Raw genomic sequence first — 15,599 nt, 5'->3', positions numbered from 1 at the left:
ATCTCGACTTACGCGCGGGCGGGATTTTGTCGCTTCGCCCAATTTGACGCAGTTCCACGCTCAAATATTTTCGACCCTCACTTGTTAAACGCCGTCTAAAAAAATGTCGGTCTCTCCTTGCTCACGCTACACACACTAATCGCACATACGAGCGTAAACGATATACTATAGCGTGATATACTATAACGTGCGATAAATTCAAATTACTTTATATTACAGAGAGATATCTATTTGCAAACTTATTAATTTTCGTGGTGTCCGCTATAGCATATAGATGTAAGATATATGAATATATGCCTTAACCGCGATTCGAACCCGGATTTCCCGATTCCCGGTCAGGCGTGTTAGCCAATTACACCACCAAGTCATTTAATTGCCAAACACCATTATGTAATTGGCTAGCACGCCTGACCGGTAATCGGGAGATCCTGGTTCGAATCTCGGTCAAGTCATACGTTTTTTCACGGCGAACTTCATCCTTGGTGTACATAACTTTGCCCCTTTGCGCGTGACTGCGTTCAAAGTTCACTTGCTTCTGGTATCGATTAAATTCTTTTTTTTTTTAATATTTTGTACATTTTTAGTTTTCGCGTTGCTGCCACAGCTGCCTGCCGGCGGTTTTTCCCGCCGCCTTAGGGAGAAAGCCGAGCCCATACCACTCACGTATCAGTGTAAATCCCTTGTGTCACCCAAAGAGGCACAAGCCTAAGTGCGCTGCACACACAGGCGTTATTATTTTTATTTGTTGTAAATAGCTTGTTGCCTACTGAATGTAACGTTGTTGAAATGAACAGCATACATAGGGAGTGTGATTTTGTTAGTCTTTATTGATCGGCTTTCAAAACGTAATTTTTTTGCTTTTAAAAGTTATCTACCACGCACCCATGTTTATTTCGATTAACTCTTGTGATAATGTGGTTTTTGATGCATTATTATACTTTTTCTGCCAACACCTTCTTATGTGGAGTGAATTGACCGGTTTGCAACGACTCTTTTATCTATAGCAAGTTCTATGTATATAAATAATTCTATATTTCCGATCCTCTATGGGGAGACTTAATTTGATTTTTGGTGGTTTCATTTGATCATGAAAATATTTATTAACCCATTATCGTCTAAAAGCCTTTTTTGGCCTTTCCTTTTTGCTACGTGTATATCTCTCTGTAATATAAAGTAATTTGAATTTATCGCACGTTATAGTATATCACGCTATAGTATATCGTTTACGCTCGTATGTGCGATTAGTGTGTGTAGCGTGAGCAAGACTACACTATGAGCACTATGAGCACTATGAGCGAATTTGAGATTGAGACAAGGCTACACAAATTACGAATTGGATGGATGAGGCAGATACTTTGTGGAGATCCATTATGAGATATGAAGTGAAAAACTTTGCACTTTCCACATAAAAAATTTATTACACTAGAGTCGACATGTTTCGCTGCACTGCAGCATTATCAAGACTAAACCAAGAAATTAACTATACCAATATATATACACAAATTGCCCACTCGCAACACACCCATTTCTCAAATGTTGCGAGTGTGCAATTTGTGTATATATATTTGTATGGTTAATTTCTTGGTTTAATCTTGATAATGCTGCAGTGCAGCGAAACATGTCGACTCTAGTGTAATAAATTTTTTATGTGGAAAGTGCAAAGTGTTTCACTTCATATCTCATATTACATAAATTACGCTAATAATTTAAACGGCGAAACAATGAGGAATTATTGGTAGCGGCAACAATTGTCTCAAGCCAATAATTTTTTTCTTATTCCGTAAGATTCGTGAAGGGCGTAATAGACGACGATTAATTTTAACTTAATTTTCTATCCTTTGCAGTGGCGTAACTACGGAGGCGATGTGGGGGATAGATCCCCCCCAAAGGCTCAGAGAAATTAAAATAATATTCAAAACTATTGTCTATTTTTGACTTATAGTAAATTTTAACGTAACCTTTCAATGAAACCCAAATTTTCAGTGCTAAAATTATGTAAAATGTATTTGCAGGCATGTCATTTTTCCAAAATTTTCCTAAAAGGGTGGGAGGTCGCCTTTCCCCATCCCCTCCCCTCCAAAGCATATTCCTAGTTACGCCACTGACCCTTTGAAATTTCTGTTAAAATATCACTGAAGTTTCAATCCATTTTGATCCACACCCCGCCCTTTTGCTATAAAAATAATTATTTTTTATTTGAATAACTTGGAGTCAAGCATACCCTTTCAACATATTCCGCCACCTTCCTCCAGGACAAAAGCAATAGTATACCTAAGTTGAATGCAATTGCATTTCATCGCGTGGTAATTAAGTTTGCAGTCTACTTATGTGGGAAATCCCTTATAAATTTACTCACAATTCCCTTTTTCTCCATTAAATTACTCTTTCACGGGGTTATCCTTTTCAATTTTTATCATAATTTAGTTTAACGTTGAAAATGGATTATTTTTCACTCTTGATATGTGTTTTGTCCACGCTAAATAAGCGAGCAGCCGGGCCAAAGTCATTTCAAGGCATCTTTTTCGTCTGGCGATGCAATATTTATTTTTTTGAGACATTCATATTTTTCGCTATGATTAATATTTTGTTCGCTCATGCGATCTAATCAATGTAGTTGCCGCATTGACGCTTTTCTAATCTCCACTGGCTATTCCTTTCCTCGCATAGAAACGTCTTTTTTTTCCCAAACTACGATTAACTGCTAACTCAGCAGTTGGTGTATCAACACCGACGAGACTGAAACCTTGATCCCTATCCGCGACCCCTTTTCATAACTTGTCGATTAGGCAAAGAAGACCCAGCGCCCTGGGTGAAACCGCGACTGCAAAATTTGTTAATCCGAGCCACGTTTCAAGTGCGCAATGGTGGGGTGAAATTCATGGAATGTGTCTGGTGATCTCAGTGTTTCATTGATATTTATCCTCCCCGGTAGCTCCACAGTATTGATTATTAGTTTTATTTATTTATTTTTTACTTCCCCGTAATCAGCACATAAGGGCCTTTACTACGAGGGTTTCAATATTAACAAAGACGTACACATTTGAAGATTTCAACGATTTGATAAAAAAATTCACATGAATTGCCACGAGAAATGAATTACCCTGGACCGGGAATTGATCCACGGACTTTTAGCTTTACGGGCCACTTTGTACATCGCGACGCTATCTAGGTTCTTTAGTGTCCATGGAAAATTTACAGAGGTTCCATGGTGCTATGGGTTAGGCTTTTTAGGTCCATACAGGATGGCAACGCGAGGGAATTTTGGAAAGCCAAAAGTCCCTGGTTCGATTCCCGGTCTATAGGAATGTTTTTAACGTGGCAATTCATGTCAATTTTACTGCCGTTCACGCGACAGGCTTGAAATAAACCGGATGATCAAAAAGTGACAAATGAAGCACAGAAATTAACTTCAAACCTTTCTTTTATCCTAATTCACTTAAAGTGTAGCCGAAATGGCAACAACAGGACAGGTTGTATGCTCATAATGCCTCATTCGCAACCCGAAGCGACTAGCTCAAATTCATGTCATGGATGGGCTCTTCATGCGAAAATATAAAAGGCTTTATTGTCCGTTTAAAATTTGCTGGCTCCCTCACGGACGTCGGTTTTACGCATGGTAGAGTCTACTATGGAGAATTACCATGGCACGAGTAAGAAATAAATCATTTTCCACGTAAAGCTAATTTATGATAAAAATTGGAAACGCTAATCCCACGGAAGGGTAATTATAATTTAGGAAAAGAGAACTGAGAGTAAATTTATCAGGAGATGCCCACATAGGTAAATAGCGTACTTAACGCCGCAATGGCAGGCAGAGCATGCCAGATGCTGCTCATACGATGGAGGAAGGTTACCGAAAACGTTGAAAACCAAGGATTGGCTTCGATTTATTCCAAAATAATAATAATTTTTCTCGTAAATGTTAGAGTATGGATCAATATATATTGAAACTTTTGTGATATTTAAAATTTCCGTTCAAATTTCGGGGTGCAGGTTAAATTTTCCGTTTCACCTTGGTACTTGACTCTTGAATTGAGGTCTATGCTTGACTCACAATCAGTGCGAAGCGCTTCGCGCCAAAGTTACCACACCACAGGCTCTTTCCCCTCCATTGTAGTTCTTCGTATTCAGAGGCCACCAAGTTTTGTCTGAAGTGTTCGCCTGTGGTCCGGGTTGATGATGGGATCACCTCAGCGGTAGAGTGTATAAAGGGGCGTATCTCAGTGGCGCCGACTCCATGGGGCCTGAGGGGGCCCGAGCCCCCTCAAAAATTCCTTATGGGTGTGAGGAAAAAATGTGTCAGGCTTGTCGATTTTCCCCGGAGTGTCTAGATATTGAGATTCGAGTTATAAGGGCTCTAATGTTGATCATATGACTCTTATTAAATGCTTAAAGAACTTAAAACTCACTACTTTTAAAATTTCCCGGGGCAAGATCCCCGGTTTGCCCCCCCCCCCCCCCAATATTTTTTGTAAGTCGGCATCCCTGGCGTTTCTGTTTACGTATGTAAATAATTGAGGGTTGAGACTTTACTCAGGTTCTAACACATCGTTAGGTAGCAATATTTTTTACACGCAATAATGATTACAGTGATGAAGTCTTCTCGGGCTCTACACCTGGTGAGCTGGAATGTTTCAAGTAATGACTCGTAACCCGAAACATCGGCAGCACTAACGCACTCACGTAGTGTATAGGCAGACAAGAGTTCATCACTGCAATTCGACTCGAAAGTATAAAATCTTAGATTTTTATACATTAAAAAAAAGTGGAATCTCAAGTTACCATCACCATAGGCAACATTGAACAATTATTATGCATGAAATGAAGATGTTTGCGTCGTCTTGGCTACAAATGCAGTGCATTTTTTACACAAATTTTCTAATCTTGCTTCGTCTATTTGTCTGTTTCCTCGATTGCATCTTCAATAATCAGGCGTTTGAAATGTTATTCTATTGTACTCTAATTAATAAACTGAAATTCCGTGTGGAAAATAGTTTTAAATTTTCTCAAGAGATGGCGATATATATGAATTTTTGGATGAAATTTCTTTAACTGCTCTGGATAAATCGATCGTATGATTCATCACGAAATGGTAGGAAATAAAAATAAATAAAGTATTATAAAACACTCTTTTTCCAAAAACAGTATAAAATGCTCTAAAAATTTAAAAATAAGCTTGTCATCACTCGGAAAATAAAGCGTGAGTTCTGATTTGGTTTACAAGAAATGTGTGTAGAGAAGCCTGAGAGATGAGTGAAAATTGGCCCCCAATACTAATATCTACAGCACTCACGCTATATTCTTCGAGAGATGAATATTGATAATCTTTGAGAGATGAATCATTATTTACTTTTTTGTGCATTATACACTTTTTTTGGAAAAAGTGTATTTCTGGTATTTGTTCATTTTATTTTTATCGAGTATTTATTTTTCTCATCATCACCAAAGATTTTTAGAGCGTTGAGGTTTTACCATCATAACATCAACTCACTCATACCTGTGTCTTGCGTCATCGGGCTCGAAGGAACTGGCTACCATCTAATGGCGCCTCCGTATCGTGTCGTGGGTCCAGATAATGCTATCAAATCATTGGATGATAACAGATAAAGATTACTTAATTCTTCGCTCGTGCTGTCTCTTCGTGAGGTCCTCACCCGGCTCCGGACGGAAGTCGTCATGCCCACGTTATTTCGGGCGCCGGCGTGACCGCTGGCGCTATTGTCTCGCCTTTTCCAGCGTTATCTGTCCAAGAAATTTAATTGCTGGACTCGGGGCCTAAACGATGGCAAAGTCAAGCCTCGAGGATGCCTCCAGGATATTTTTTCGGAGCCACGCTTCCAGGGTAGTGTTTTGTAGAGGAGTGTTGCATTTCCTTGAAATATTTTGTTCTGCGTGCTATTTTTCTACAAATTTACTTCCAATTCTACGAATAGATTACGATATAAAATACAGATAACAGAAACGATTTAATAAGAGAGATATTTTTTGGAACAGGTAGGTGTTGAAATTCCATTTTCCACCAAAAATGAAGGGCTTTATTAGAAGCTATATCGGACTTTAGGCAGTCAAATAAAACACAGCGCGTACCTAAAATCTTTTTGCATTCCCTTACAGATTAACAGCTTGTTTCCTAACACTTCCCGCCACCTTTTTATCTAGGCGTCTTTCATAGCAGCATGGAGATGTAGGTAAATTGTTAATTACCCACTAGTTATCAAGTAGTAGTTAATTGAATATTAGCAAATTAGCATTGAAATTTAGCATGTTGCCTTCGGCAGTCATTCCATAATAAGGAAATTAGGTAACATGTGATTGCATTGCCTGCTCAAATTTCGGAATTTATCGGTAGTGTAAGCTGCTTCGCGACTAAAAATAAACTTAACTTAAGAGCAAGGTAATAATAAAGGTATGACAATCATAAATTGTTTTATTTTTTAATTCCCAAGCGTATTTAGAGTCGGTAAAGATCAGTTCTTCCTTCAAAGAAATTTAACAACAGGCGTCATGCTCATTTCTATTTGCCTCCTCATTGTCACCAAGTATTTTACATGGGTCAAGTGTTTCAGGTTAGTTTTAATTGGATCACGGCGGATGATGGTGCAGGCAAGAATTGCGCATTAGCAAGGCGATCCTATATCATTATCAGATATTGAAGCGATTAATTCGATGCCATCACCAAAATGTGGTAAAAATCGCCTTAAATGTACAAGTTCTTTAGGGATAGCATCGTGTTCTATAATTGGTTTGATTTCCACCAAAATTAAGTACGTGACATCAGTTGATGACCGTCGTGCTTTCTTGAAAATTCGATTAGTCTCGTCCCAAAAGTAAATTTATAGCCCATTATGTAGAGCAAAATAATTGAAAACATAAGCATTACTATCCCGTTTTTTTCCGTCTCTCGCTAATCCAGTCATCGGCAGCGAGACGAAAAAAATTATGGGTACACGTATATCCCACAGAAAAAAGCCAGTAATTGAGGAAGAGAAGGTTGATTTGCAGAGAATTCCCAATTCCATGATGTGTTTTGTAAAAAAGATTTTAGGGATTGAGTAATCAAGTTTTGAGAGGAGTCTAAGCCAACAGTTTTGAAGGCGTGAGTTCCATATGTATTTTTTAAAAATATTTTATAAACAAGTTGGTAATGGAGAGTTAAAGGCCATCGATTTTTCATTTTTTAATTGTTCTAAGGACGTTGGCCTAGAGTGTGGTGGAATAATCTTTTCAGTGATTCTGTTCGTAAGCGCTAAAAGTAATCTGTGATATGAGTCGAACATTTATTTTGTAGAACGCTTTATCTGAGGAAAGAATTTAAAATATGCTCTTCTTAATCCTAACGTGGGAAAACTTTCACGATTTATTTTGCTTTAAACCAAGTTTTTACCATGTGTTTTGTTTGAAGAAGTTATCTTATCATCGAAATAAAAAATCTTAATGAGTTTATTTCGAACTTGCATCTTTGATTTAGTTTTATGTGAGCTTCGTCTCATTCTGTGTTAACCGAGAGCCCTTCCGATTCGGGAAAGAGCAGATGAAAAAAATGATCAGCAATTTTCTAACAGCTCGTCCCTTTCAAGGCCCAGAGAATCCTGCATGATAGTTCCCACTCGTAAGCTCGAGCTCATGTTTTGGCGTATACCACGAGGATTTTTAGCGCCCGTGAAAACAAACAAACGGTTACGCTTTGTCGCATCGCAATTTTTTTCTTTGTTCCTGTTTTTATGAAAAAAAATCAGGGGAGTTTGTGCGAGGAAAAATATAAATCACGATATTTTGAAGGCTGGATCGCCTGTGCCCACGTTTTTTGTCCTAATATAATTGCTGACTGCCGGTTTGTCGTCCAGAAAGGATTCGTGACTACCACTATTAGTAGTAGTAGTAGGGACTCGAGTCCTTGGGCAGGCGAATTGTGATGTCCATGTGCCTTCGCTATGAGTCCATAGTGTTCCTCCCGCCGTGTTATTGCTTCACGTCAGCGCGAGTGGATAGAAGTCTCATAACATAAGAATGCTTAGCCGGCAGTCGTATTGCAAATCGACATTGTGAAACGTGAATTCTACTCACTTGGCGACTTTTTTTTTCGTTGCGTTCCTTTGGATCAGTTAGGACAGTTCTCCGCTCCTCCCCCGCTATTTTTTTTCACGTCACTATGGGCAAAGAAATGGTCGCTAGTTCTATCGCGTGCGCGAATTCTGGCAGTAGTGTTCCACCTACTTTTCTGGGTACCTGCTTTTTGTCGGCGTCAGATATCAGCTTTGTATCTGGCCATTGTAATTATTTACTGAAGGACCTCATCAAATATGGATAACGTCTCTGGAGCACGCTATCCAGGATCTACCTGCCGATATTAACTACGGAATTTCATAATATTTAGTAAGTAACAATTATTGATATCCAGGTTTAGATTTACTATTGTAAACATGCAGTAATTGTATAAGAGAAATTGTGGTTTAAAAAGCAGCATGGGCAATTTCTCTCGATTGTTTTCCGACCACCCTGCGCCACACGCCTCTTATATTCCGCTAAACAAGTGAATATTTTGCTTAATATGTATATTGCATCGTATGCATATTATTTTGCATAAGGACATAGACATTACATTTTTTCTCAGTGCGGTGGATAAAATATTCCTTAAGTTGTGTGAATTTTAAGCTTTAAAAAAGTGGAGATGGTTTTTAATCAAGAAGTAAATTCAAACAGATAATTATCTATGGGTGTAAAGTTAACTGAAAAATTTCTTTGTAGAATTTGTTACGATTGCCACGGAATTAGGAAACGAAAAAATTTAGCGTCAAATTTGGCATAGAGATTCAGGCAGATCTATTCATATTTTTATCTATATGTGATCCATGCTAAGAGTTATAATCATTTATAATCTTTAATGACAAAAAATATGTCGGAAAAGTTTTTTTTCGGATTATTTAATGGTTAATGATGGCATCGATAGCCAAATTTGATAGTGGCGGCGTCCTAAAATATTTAATCTATCCCATACATTGGTTTGCGTGCAACATACATGTGTTTTCTCTGAAAATTGCTGACAGTATTTATCTTGAATCGTAATTATTTTGCTTCCTGGTGATAAGCCTATTATATTGAATAGCGTAAATTATAGGATAAGAACGGCCAAATTTATGATCGTGATGGAAACATCTTGTCTAATCGTATCTATACCGGCGTGCGGCGCGCCGGAGTCCAAGGCAATGGTCTCCACGTATAGATCTGGACAGTAATGAATTAAACTTGAGTTCCAAGAATTAATAAGTGCAATAATAAGACTAAATGCCGCATATGGATAGGAGAGTACCGAGTATATTTTGATATAACACGGTCCGGTCACGGTCACGGTCTTCAGACTCGGCGTCGCGACGCGTTGGCGCCGGGGCGCGGACTCGTTTCCGGTGTCGGTGGCGCCAACACCTATTTAATGGTCATTATGGAATTTTCGACAAATGCGCAGTAATGATAAGACTTCCGTGCCAACACGATGGACTACATGCATTGGGAAAGAAACTAGATATACCCTTAACGCTGGTGTGCGTGCAAGGTACATGCGTTTTTCCTGTAAATTGCTGACAATATTTGTCTTGAATCGTAATACTTTTGCTTCCAAGTGTAGCACCTATTATCGAATGCCCTAAATGATAGCAAAATAACGGCTATAACTATGATCATATCAGGAACATCGTATCCGATAGTTAACCTTCGTTCTCCCTTGTATAATATCGGTTTATTTACATAGTAACTGACCCGGCCATACAGATTTCCATGGCCAGATATTTCATTCAAACGGTTGTTTCTTTCTCTCGGGATTCAAAATTATTGTTGTAATTACGTATTGATCATTACCATCAGTACAAAATTATAGCTCTTACAAAATTCGGTCACCCATTTCAAAGGATTGTTTTTCTATTTTTGTGCGTTGTTTTAGATCTGCGATCAGTTTTGATCCGTTACTTATATACTTTGACATAATCGAGCTGTAATTCTTGTTCACGAATAAATGATTGGTGATGTAATCGTTGATGCATTCACAATGCTTGCCATGCTGCCATAATATGTAATCCATTGTAATAATATTAATTATTTTGTATTTATGATTTGTATTCAACACCCTCCCTTAAGCTATTATTTACGTTTAAAGAACGGAATTTACTGGTGTTATGTGATCTATTTATCGATGAAGAGATAACGCTCTTTCCATTAACTAACACCTTTTTATGATATAAAGCTTTTGGGGAATGGTGGGGGAAATATGACTCAGTTGCATTATTAAGTGAAAGGAGAATCTGCTGATGCTTTCGCTTGAGCAATTTATTTTCCGGCGTGTACGGTGTTCACGGAAAAATTGAATGGCTCATGTAACCAACCCCTTTTTTCCGATTGCGATGATGTCACAGAAGAAAAAGAAAGAGAAATCGCTTACCATGACCAACGCAATCTATTGCGGGATCCTTCTGAGCTTACGAAACGTTGATTGGCGAAAAATTTTACCCACACCCAGGAGACAACGGGTGAATTGGTAGCGGATGTAATCCGTTTGAGTTTTACCATCCAATATAGAACTGAACCTGGCATATTATTTGAAATTTTAATTTGATTTCTATAATTTATTATTTGTTTCTTCTTACATATAACGGGTGGTATTTTACATTTTAATTTTTTCTGTTATTTTCAAGTTTATGATAAAATAGGAAGGGTCTCCAAGAACTACATGGCTCACGTCTAGATTCACGAACACTATCTATGTCTTTGACTAGCCGTAGAATAGTATGATTTTTTTGTTCCTACCACTTAAGTATCTGACTTTTATGCTTTGGTAAACCATTTATTGTGGCCAAAATTAACATACGTGAAATATTTCGTGATTTGTTTCTTCTGTGGTATTAGAAAAATGTATCAGCAATCGACAGAGTTGGATGAGTTCACTTCTCTTAGGATTAATGGATAATATCTTGAAAAAAGGAGCATGCATTGTAAATTAATATTGTAGATTTTTAAAATACTTCTAATACCTTTTTTTAAAGAATTTTTGGAATATTTTATTCTCGTTTTTTTATTAAAAAAATAAAACTTTTTAAGGTTGACTATTATTTTAATAAGGGCACGAAAACGTGGTTACCTACATCTTCAGGTGAAAATGCAACCACGTTACGAAACCCGGGTCGTGCCCGTATCAAAATAATAGGGAACCTTACAAAGTTTTATTTTTTTACTTCCAATATAGAGAGGTTTCACAAAGTTCAACCTGAAGTTATCAGTTATAGTTTTTTTCAAAGTATTTGTAATTATATAATTTCCCATCGAGATTTTGTGAACTGCACCGGTCGTGAGAATCAAGGTGTCATGGGGCCACCGTACCTTTTGTTGCTCTTTTCTTCTGTCTGTAAATTGATCAAACATATTTTCCTCACAATAATTCCCAAGTGTCAATTATACGATTTTCATTTAAAGATGTTGTGTAAATATGTTGAAAGTCATCCAAGTCGTTCCATTTAGTGTCCCAAGATCAAGATTGTAACTGCGATCATTACGGTTTAAACTTTCATTGCTCATCTTTTTTCTCCCGCTGCTCCATACTTCGTACTCGGTGTGTGGGTCGAAACTAAACTATTCGAAGGTGATGCACGTGGTCCCTCCGGTGCGAAGCATTATCTACGTTTCGTTTCGCCCCAGAGCTTAAGTTTCGACCCGAAGTAGTTTTGATTCCGATTTCGTTTCGACCATGAGTTTAGCTCCCTCGGTTTAAATTCATTCCGTTTAGTTTCTACATTTCGCTCCTGGGAACGAAATTATTGAAATTTTACTCGCTTTGACTTTCGTATAGTTTCTATCGTCATCCCTGCCGGAAACCCTCTTCCCCCCGTGGCTACACCACTGGGTTCAGTGATGGCTCGAAATGCAATGGAGATAGAGAGACGACTGCTCTCGCCGGCCAGCTGGTCGACACGGACGATGGAAGTGGGAGAGTCTGGAGTGGTTTGAGGCGAACGTGACGATTTGTGCATTCTATAAACCCTTTTTAGTCCGTAATGCGCCGGGGTTTGGGGCGGGGGGGCCTCGTCGAGTCGGATGAGAAATCACTGCTACGTGAGGAAGTGGACAGGGTGTATGGTTGGGAAGGCGTGCAGTCACAAGAGGGTGAAAACGAGTGCATTAGGCTGGCGGTTCATTTTGGTTGCACCGAGGGAGCGGCTCTCAGCGGGAATGGAGCCAAAGTTAGCAGGGGAACTACGGTCCCAACCTCGCTGAATTTTAAAATATTCCTTTTACCAAATACTTCCATAATCCAGAACAAAACGGACAAAAGGGACTGCCACGAATATTACAATAATGGATCCCCAAGTCGGTCTCAAAATGTGTCGTCAACCACCGCGCATTTAAATCGGTTCACAAAAGTCGCCACTCTCGTCTCTGAGAGACAAATTGATCCGATGTATTCAACGGTGTTCGGCGAGATGTTGTGGAACATGGTACAATGATAATTGAGAATGAAAGATTTTTTGTATGCCCACATTATTTATTATCGTACTGCGCATTTCAGCGAATCAACTTCGCCATCATCAGGTACCTGATCCGATGAAGTGGCAACAGCTATCTCAGGTTTCAGTGAATCACCTTCTCCATCTAAAAAAAATCAAAATTAATGTTAACCTAGGTGTGCCAATACCTTAGCAACAAAACATCAATAAATATGTTCAAAGTTAAGAGGTATGTCAAAATTTTTTGTGACTGTGGACGTACACAAAGTTTTTCATTTTAAATTAAAATTGATCCGATTTTTAGTGAGAAATGAGCTACAATTGGCGGTTTCAACCGAAATTTATATACAGGATGATGTAATCCATCAAATTCATAAAAGCTCGATGCTATTCCTCGAAGGTGAAAACACTGTAATGCAAAATATAGGAAAAAAGTGGAGCTCCGCGGACGATTTTGAAAACCGACTAAAATGCTACCGAAGTGGCAACAAAAATCACCCTTCAACGGAATGGAATTGGGCCTCCCCTCTTCACTCCCCTTGACTTCCGTATTCCAGAACAAAACCAAAGGGATTGAAGAGGAGGCCCAGTTACATCCCAAAGGATGCTGATTTCTGTTGTCACTTCGGTCGCATTTTAATCAGTTTTCAAAAATGTCCGCGGCGTGGCGATGCGATCCACTTTTTCCAATACATATTCTGCTCTATGGCCTTTGCAAATGCGAGAAAATGCATGGAAGAGTTTTGAATTTGATAAATCATATAATCATGAATGCAAATTTCGTTTGAGACGCCTAATAATGCCTTATTGTTCCATGAAACTCAGATTGATTTGTCCGTCAGTGATGCGACTGGCGACTTTTGTTAACCCGTTTTTATGTGCGGTGGTGACGACACATTTTGAGGCGGTCTTAAGGATCCTCTTTTGTAATATTTGTGAACAAAACCCTTCGTTCGGCCTTGTTTTAACTATTCCATAGAAATCTACCTTAATCGGTGGAATACTTAAATAATAATCATACAATATTTTTTCAAATTTTTATTTGATATCCGTGTAATCCTTGGCCTTTTAATTTGTTCTTTTACCAATGACTGAGAGCGAGGTAGCTTAGCGTTGGGCTTCTTACCAAATAGCCCCGTGTTTAAACCAGTGAAGCCGTGGTATAGCCATAAACAAGCAATACTCAAAGTTCGATTTGAGCATGGAAATGAACTGGGATTCCTACCCTCAAAGTGTGTAATCCACACTATGACACAGTTCGAGATGAGCTCTACTCTCACCAATCCCTATCGACCAGGGTTGAATCACTGAGTGTGAGTGATACCAATGGTGACTGCTGAATTACCTTAGTTTATTAAAGGATTGGTGGGAGTTTGAGAATAGAGGAATAAAAGTAAGGAAACAATTCATGAGATGCTGGAGATGGCGAATTTTTATCTATTGAAGCGAAGCTTGGACATTGACAGCTGCAGAAAATTCAAGAGTGGAAGAGCTACTGAGGAATGATGAAGATAAAATAGATCGACCGAATAAGTAATGAGGAAAGGCTAAGGAGAGAAGGATAAAAGAGAAGCCTTATTTAAACATTAAGGCGAAGACGGAACAACTTAGTTTGCCAAATTATGAGGTATGATGGTCTGATGAAGACTATCGTAGATGGATAGGTGTAAGGGAAGAAGAGCAAGGGAAGGCCCCGTGTGAGTTACATAGGACAGGTTATAAAAGATGTGAAAGAGAAGAAATACGTAACTATAATAAGGCTAGCGGATAAGGGAGAGGAATAGAAAGCTGCGTCAAACCAATATTAATATTGTTGATTAGTAATGATGAGGTGGAAATAGAATATGGTAATAAATTAAGTACCGAAAATGTGGAATATATGGCTACCATCACCCAAAACTATAAATGAATGTATGATGGTTTGCGTCTACTGCTAGTGGAGATTTTCAAATAGTTTTGTAATGATCCTCTGAAACGTAACTAACACCTTACAATTCGCAGCTTGCTTATCGGGATTTCCTCTGCGTCGACGACAGTTAGACTTCATATCTGTATACGCCACGCCGGCTGAAATAAGTGATGCTGAGGTCAGCACATGGCTTTTTGTTCGTGGTTAAAATCCATAAATACTATACTGTACCCACTAGAGCGCTCATCAGGGGCCTTAATCGCCATTAAAATCCTTTATTTTTTCAAATGTGGAAATACATTTTATGGATTCATTATGGACGATACCATCAATAAAATAAGTAGTGATGGGTCGATTCCAAAATTTTATCGATTCCGATCCCGATTCCGATTCTGACATTTCGATTCCGATTCTACCGATACCGATTCCATCGATTCTGATGCCATAGGCTCCAAGAAAAATATCACTTAATTCCAGGCAACAAGAAAACTACTTTTAAAAATATTACTCTGTGAAAGAGTCAGTTGACAAAGGAATCTTTCATATCATTAATATGTAATTAAAATATAATAGCTAAATTTCAAAACAGAACATACCTGAAAAGTGGTGTTACATGATAGGTATTACTTTAGAATATTGGCACTCATAATATGTCGACAATATATATATATATATATATATATATATATCCAAACTACAAGGGAGAGCCCTGAGTACAGGAATTTTCATAGCTGTAATAAAGATTACATACTACGTATATGAATCATGTAATATTTGGCCCTTTCAAATTCTCAAGCAGAAAATCCAATTATTCTACATGCTCAGCCAGCAGGTTTTGACGTCTCCATGTTACAGTATTACTGCCTGCAGAAAATTGCCTTTTGCTACACATGTGTGTTATTGGGCAAGTACTTTCCCACCAAAATTGCAAGATTTCGGAGACTTTGGAATTTTTATTAAAAATTATATCAACGATTTGTTGGATCTTGAATCTTAATGGAATTCAAGTGGACGAAGCGAACAACTATAGAACTAAACTTTAGTTTTGTAGAGCCAAAAAAAATGCTATACTTCTCACGTCATTCAATCAACCTTTAAATCTCTTGCTTTTTTAAGTTCAAGAAAGAAACTAAACGCTACAGATGAATATTACATCGGACGGACGCAGTAATAGAAAAGGCTAAAAGAGCCTTGTGGTGTGAAAACTT

General features: G+C 38.2%; 1 protein-coding gene across 3 annotated transcripts in view; it reads left to right on the top strand.

Moving 5' to 3' along the window:
* The window catches only part of LOC124163712 (protein fork head-like), a 117,801-nt gene that overhangs the window by 76,124 nt on the left and 26,078 nt on the right, over positions 1-15,599 (top strand). The window contains exon 1 of one of the 3 annotated variants that reach the window (XM_046540781.1): positions 8,137-8,373. The exons of the other annotated variants lie outside the window; for them this stretch is intronic. The gene's annotated coding sequence lies outside the window, so the exon portion shown is untranslated. Of the gene's footprint in view, positions 1-8,136; positions 8,374-15,599 lie in introns of those variants that run through there. 3 annotated transcript variants of the gene reach the window in all.

Source organism: Ischnura elegans, chromosome 8 (assembly GCF_921293095.1).
Source record: "Ischnura elegans chromosome 8, ioIscEleg1.1, whole genome shotgun sequence".
NCBI lineage: Eukaryota > Metazoa > Arthropoda > Insecta > Odonata > Coenagrionidae > Ischnura > Ischnura elegans.
This window is presented reverse-complemented; position numbering and strand designations above follow the sequence as displayed.